General features: G+C 39.8%; 1 long non-coding RNA gene across 1 annotated transcript; it reads left to right on the top strand.

The window, feature by feature from the left end:
- Positions 1 to 10: 10 nt before the first annotated feature.
- On the top strand, positions 11 to 3023 carry LOC121666051. Its single transcript, XR_006016556.1, has 3 exons — positions 11 to 595; positions 1231 to 1338; positions 2939 to 3023. It is a non-coding gene; the product is annotated as an uncharacterized LOC121666051 (long non-coding RNA).
- Positions 3024 to 6503: the final 3480 nt, after the last annotated feature.

Raw genomic sequence — 6503 nt, 5'->3', positions numbered from 1 at the left:
AATTCAGCATTCAGTAAATTCAGATAATATGTATGGGGTTTTTTTGCATGGGCGGCAGAATAACCATTTTACTGCTGTGCAAGCAGTTTGTACTTTCTGGAAAATACTCCATAGATCTTGCCTTTGCAAACAGAAGAGATCCTGTGTTACAGCAGCTTTGTAGAAAAAGCAATGTTCTATCTTATTCCAGTGGAATTGTTTCTATTTCCACCAGTGCTTTTTTCTGTAGTCTCTCTATAACATTTCTAGCTAACATTAGAAATGTTCCCTCATCACTCAGCTCCGTGGTAGCTTCCACAGCTATAAGATCAACGTGACAAACCATTCTTACAAACAGACTTTGCTGGAGCTTTTTTTTTTCCCTTGAGGTCAAGAGAAATAAATTTTGTACCTGGATAGCCCCATCAAGTCTGTAATATTGAGTGTTTTATCAACACCTGTAGAATGTCTCACATGCTGGAGAAGGCACAGTGTACATTATTTTGAACTTGGTTATGTCTTAGGGTTTGTTGCCAGAAGAGCTACAGAGTGAACTTGCCATTCATTAAGGAGCACAAGAGTGTAATACCAAGGAAGCAGAGGCCCAGAAAGCAGGGTAAGGGCACAAAACTGGTTGTGAAGCGCATTATGAGCTGTACAAACTCAGCTCTCTCCATGCAAAGCACTTGGCATGCAAATGTCAGGGAGCATTTTCTGACACAGGAGAAGCAACAGGCCACGGAAACCTTGCAGCATTTTTAGTACATCCCAATTCAATGTGAGGGCACTTTATTCCCAGAATGTGACTGGAATGAAAGATGATAAAAATCCACCTTCAGTATAATTTACCTTTTTTTATAATACATCAAGTTACTTCATAAATTTGAGTTTAAAAACCCACCTGTACATTACATTAAATTTAGATTTTTAGTGAGAATGAGAGATCTTGCTGTATGTTCTGAGCAACATCAGTGCTTACCACGAAATGGTTACCGCAGGATGTTAGGCGCCTGGACACGAACTCTGGCCCTTTTCCATGGGCCAGCCCCCCAGTTTCTTGATTTCAGATTGGAGGTGGCGTTTGGCACATTTCTTATGGGAAAAAGTTACATTCACGTAAACGTTAAGATATTAGTATGACTATTATTTAGTTAGACATGCAAAATGCAAAAGTAAAGTGGAGAAAGTAATTAAATTCATGTCGATTTCTGCCCTTTCCTAGACATCGGTTTTATTTGTCTTACTTTGCAGTGATCCCAGATGCGTGTACCTCCAAGTACAGCGCACCACCAATATTCTCATGGAATGTGCTGCTTGATTTTGTGTAATCTTACTGAAGAGGAGTCTGTTATTAGCAAGGTGGGTGTGAGCTTGTCTATATTTGGAGGAAGATGTGGTGCCTTATCTGTGAAGAGATTTGCCTTTTCTGTGACAGAGCTTGCTGCAGGCCCAACTGATTCTCCTAGGGCTGCACGAGCTTCGTGCATGGCTGCTATGTAATGGCATGTAGACTGTAATTACGGATGCGCAGATTGATGTCACTGAGCCTATAAAGGTTCCTGCAAGGAGATTGTCTGCATCAGAAGTGTGAGCTGGGAATTTAGACTTAACCCAGTGCTCGGGTTGCAAAAAATTACGTCAGTTTTGCTGTTCATCCAAATTCAGCTTTTAACTGGCTCAGGTCTTTTGTGAGCAGTCTGTGAGAATCCTGTTGGACTGACTTTACACTTCTAAACTCTCACTGGAAATAGCTGATGTGGTGTGTGAAAGGAACTAATTCACTGGCTCAAGTGCCTGTTACACCAGCATCCCAAATACTCCCCAAAAATCTACAGAAGTTCTCATTACGACACACTATTCACCACCCAATAAGCCTCACCATTCATTGGCTGTCCTTAAAATTACTCCAACATTTCTTCCTCTCAAAAGCTGGTATTAATTAAGAAGGCTTAGGGGTAGCTAGTTTGCAACCTTCCAACACCTAAGTGGAAGTCACCAAGAAAAGAGAGAAAGCTCTTCACAGAAGACTGTGACAGAAAAATTAGACCCATAATTTGAAATGAGCTTCCAGCTGGGCAAAACCCAGAATAGCCCGGCCCAAGTTCGGCATTAAACTTGCTTTGTGCTTAAGGCTGGACTCAAAGTAAGATCTCCAAAGTCCTTTTGAACTGTAATGATTCTGTCATTCTGAAATGATTTTCTTCTTTTTGACAGTAACCAACCACACAGAAAGCTCTTCCTCCCTGCCACAGTACTCAGTTGTGAACAAATACTGTTGTTCAGTGTAACTCATCCTAACTGTGACAAGGGTGGCTTTGGTGAGATAACGGTAACTTCAACCATGTGACTCACGTTATTAAGTATAGAGGAGCTGGTTTGATAACTTCTAAGTTCTTGTCCTTCTGAATTCAGGTTAAAAAGAAGGCTACTGAAAGAGTCTCTCTGTGCAAAATACCAGAAGGCAAAGGAAGTTTTTTTTACTAATAGTTGTCATAGCATCTGAACATTCAACGCTACCTAACAGTTTTAGGGGAGAAATAGCAATGAGACTTGGAACCATAACAGATTTTTATAGCATTATTTCACATGTATCTACTGCCTATCTCAGGAGCAGAGAGTAGCAGAGCATAGAAGCCCATTTTGACAACATAAGAATGTATGCAAATGTGCTAGTGGAAAAAATATAAACACCTTAGAGAACTTTACTGATGTTTAAGGAATTCAGAAAAGGAAAAAGTGAAAGCTTTGTTCTGTTTGATTTTATGGGGGCCAAGATGCTATCTCAGAGAATTAAAATCAGGAAAGAAAAAAGAAAGCATGACATCAGAAGAAAAAAAGCCAGAAGTTGGCTAAACTGTGTAACTCTGCCACTTCTAGTACCAGGGGAAAATACAGATGTTTTCTCTCGTAAGCTACGTATGTTCGAAAATACACACAGAGCTTTACTCTGATTTACCAGCTTGTTGCAGAAGATTTCCCACACAGGCAGAGAGAAATCAACCCCTGTGCAATCAACACGGACCTGGGAGACCAGCAGGCTCCTGCAGAAGGGCAGTGCCAAGGTACAGCATCCGGGAGCACCTGGGCAGGTTTCCTGGCATGTGGACACACAAGTCAAGCAGCCAACAGTCTCTCCCACCTGGGTAGAAAGTGCAGAGCTGGAAAAAAGGGACACATTTAAGGAAATTTGGATTGCAGTAGTCTTAACTTGTAACAGGATTCCAGCATCAGTAGATTTGATTCCCCCTCTTGCTATGAGGGAAAAAACCCAATAATTCATTTTTCTAAAAGGCCTTCTTTCACGTTATACAAATTTAAGTGCTAATTCTATAACCTTGTACATGTTTCACAGCACCACTCTTTATCAAGGCTGGAGGAAGTTTCTGTCAGGCCTGAGACAACACTCAAGATCTGGGTTTGTTGGTCTGCTGGAGTAACACCTCTCCTACAGATTCATTTGTTCTCCTCCTCACCACCTCTATTTGTCGGTAATAAAACTGAACACGTGCATGTTTATAAGTTACACCGAGATGTGCTTTTTATGCCTTTTTAGCCTGGCTGGTTATGCAGCTGATACTACTCTGGGAAAGTGTGTTAAACGGGTCCCTTCTGGGTCTGTCAGATGGAGAGCATAGAGCATCTCCCCCGATCTGAGTGGTTGTAACTGTAACTGAAACAGTTTGAGCACAAGTCATTGAAGCCTTTCCAGTGCAAACTGCTCTGCCTGCCGGTGAACGCTACATCTGTTCTGATGATGTAAATCAGGCCTCAGACCAGCCCACGTTTCTGCTTTTAATCAGCAAAAATTAGGACTGTCTAAACTTCTGCACTAGCCACTCAGCCACATAATATAAAGTACAAAACAAAATCTAACTGATCGTTTATTCATGTTTCAACTTCAACCTGAAATGATTACAAAACTGTTTGTAGGAAAAAGTGCAAAATATATTGGTTTATGACTTGATCCATGAAAGAATGTAAGATTTTTTTCTGTAGCCCATAGCATTAATTTTCTTCCATATGACAGAAGTCTGAGAATGATCATGCCTTTGTCTTACCACATTGCAAATCATTGGCTGATGAAGCACATTTTTCGAAGCTTTGCAAGACATGTTATTAGTGAACTGATAAAAAAAATGTCTCAGATGTACAAAGGGCACTCTGGTGTCATATCTATACTGGAACAAAATTTTTAAAGTTCAAAGCAAGCTCTTAGTTATGAAACCTAGTGAGACTAATTAATTTTTTTTTGATTGCACATTAATTTTTTCAGCTTACATCTAAAACAAATATATGCTCAAGTATAAAAGAAAAAAAGCAGCTTCAATGCACTCAGATACTCTTGCCAACAACACACGACTTAGAGTGTTAAAACCTACGATTTTCCAATAGTTTTAAACTATAAAATTCTATATCCAATATATAAAAACTAATTATAAAAATTAATTAGTACCTAAACAATTAAAATACAAAGATTATATTGATTGTCTAGGAACTTAATTACTGTATTTGCATCTGTATATACACCAAAGAACAAAAGTTTTCACAAGAAATCCTGTGTGTGTGTGTGTGTGTGTATATGCATTAAAAAACCTCATTTTATCTTCAAGTCACCGAGATAGAGACAACCTCTATGATAAGTAAAAGGGAACTTTCTGTTTGCCGTGTTAACTGCAATAGAATACATTTCAGAAAGGGACAAACACACTTTTAAGAAACCTTTGTAGGTTTCTCTGCAAAATGGACTTCTGCCTACTCAGAGGTGGTTGTCTGTTGAGCAACGAATAGTGAAATGGGGACACTCTGTGGGGAAAGGAAAGAAATGCAATTTCTTTCTCTTTCCGGATCATCATCTTGAATCCTTTGAATTTCCCTGTTTATCATGGTCTGATGAAAAGTGAGAGAAGCATTTAATTCCTGCACTTCGCTTACAAAAATGCAAAATGAAAGAAAACATAACACAAACATTGTTAGAAAATGCAGCAAAAAACCTCCACTATTAAATTTCTTCTGCCATCCTTTGAGAGGAGCTAAATCCAACTTAGTTCCCTCTTTTATTTATTGTGCCACTGAAGTGGGAAGAACACAAGAACAGACAACTAAATATGCCTAAGTACACCGTGACCTAGTTACATAGATGCTGCACTCATCCATTACTTCTAAGAGGAGCTTCCTTAATCTCCAGGCTAAAAGTCACATGAAATCCAGGATTTCAAGAAAAGAATGCAGAATTATTTGAAATATATGCACTATCTGCCTACAAACACCAAACTGGATTTAATTACTTGGCATGTATTATGTCTGGTGGGGGCAATTCCAAATCTGAAATTTAGAGGCAGAAATTTTAGGATGCTATACAGCCGTTCCTCTGGGGATCCTCTCATTTACTTATCCGCAACTGCAGGGCTGGGCTCTAAGTTCTGGCCCAGCTGAGCTACAGAAAAGAAACACCATCATAAACTCTTGAAACGTTGTTGAATGCTAAACCAAGTTGCAGAGTCCTCCTATTAAAAGCCTGTTTCCAGCCATCCCAACTATAAATGGCAACCTTCTCCCTTGGGCTGAGACCTCTAAACCCCAGGCTATGGCAGCAGCCAGCACTGCTGGGTACCAGGGTCCCATCCTGGACGGTGCTAAACAGCCCAGCATGGGTGTGACCTCTGAGCCTTTCCCAGCACAGGTGAACTCCTGGGGACTGGCTGGGATTGTCTGCTGTGCTACAATAGCTTCTAACATGCTGTCCTTCAATGATTTTATCTTATCCTGGGTACATCATGAGGAAGCAGTACATAAAAAAAAATGAGAGTGCTTTCCTCTTTAATATAGCCATTTTTCTGTAAAGTGTTTTAAAAGGCAGAATTTGTCCTATTATGAACTAGAGGTTGTCTTACTTTTGATTTAGCAGAATTTTAATTGAAATATTTAGAACTCAAGCCTGGAGTTTACTTACCCTTTGAAGCTGGAAATCTTGATCTCAAGGGATTCATTCCACCTTGACTGTGGGTTTTGTGTAAAGCAAAGCCAGGTTGTTTTATTTGGTGGAGACCGAGCAAGCTGTTACTGACCTTTAAATATTCAAGATCTATTCCAAAGCAGGACAGTTGCTAACAGGAATAATTTCAATGGAATTTTTTTTAGTATTATTATTATTATTACTATTATTATTATACAGTCTGCGCTGTAAACTATCTTAACTTTCAACTTCAGTTGCATAACCCATCCTAAGGAAGGCTATAAGCAAGTAGTTCGGTGGCATTGTTTTACACTATTACGTCTGCAAACTGCAAAAAGTGGGGAGGCAGCATAGATTGAGCTCTTTCACTCAAACCCTGGCGATAGCTTTCAGCAAACCAGAGGGGTTAATCTCCTAGACCAGCACACCAAAAATCAAATTGTTGAAAGGCTGTAGTGAGCTGCACCGTATGCAACACTTTTCCCGCTTTCATGTGGTACAATCGCCTGGCAGCCTAGCCAAAAATCTGCTGCTTTACTCACAAAAGTATTTCTTTCCCAGGTATTGCCAT

Source organism: Corvus kubaryi, unplaced genomic scaffold (assembly GCF_017639235.1).
Source record: "Corvus kubaryi isolate FWS band 111438036 unplaced genomic scaffold, C.kubaryi_AGA036_p1.0 37337, whole genome shotgun sequence".
In the NCBI taxonomy this organism is placed as follows: domain Eukaryota; kingdom Metazoa; phylum Chordata; class Aves; order Passeriformes; family Corvidae; genus Corvus; species Corvus kubaryi.
The sequence above is the reverse complement of the archived record's forward strand: the minus strand, read 5'-3'. Positions and strand labels throughout refer to the sequence as shown.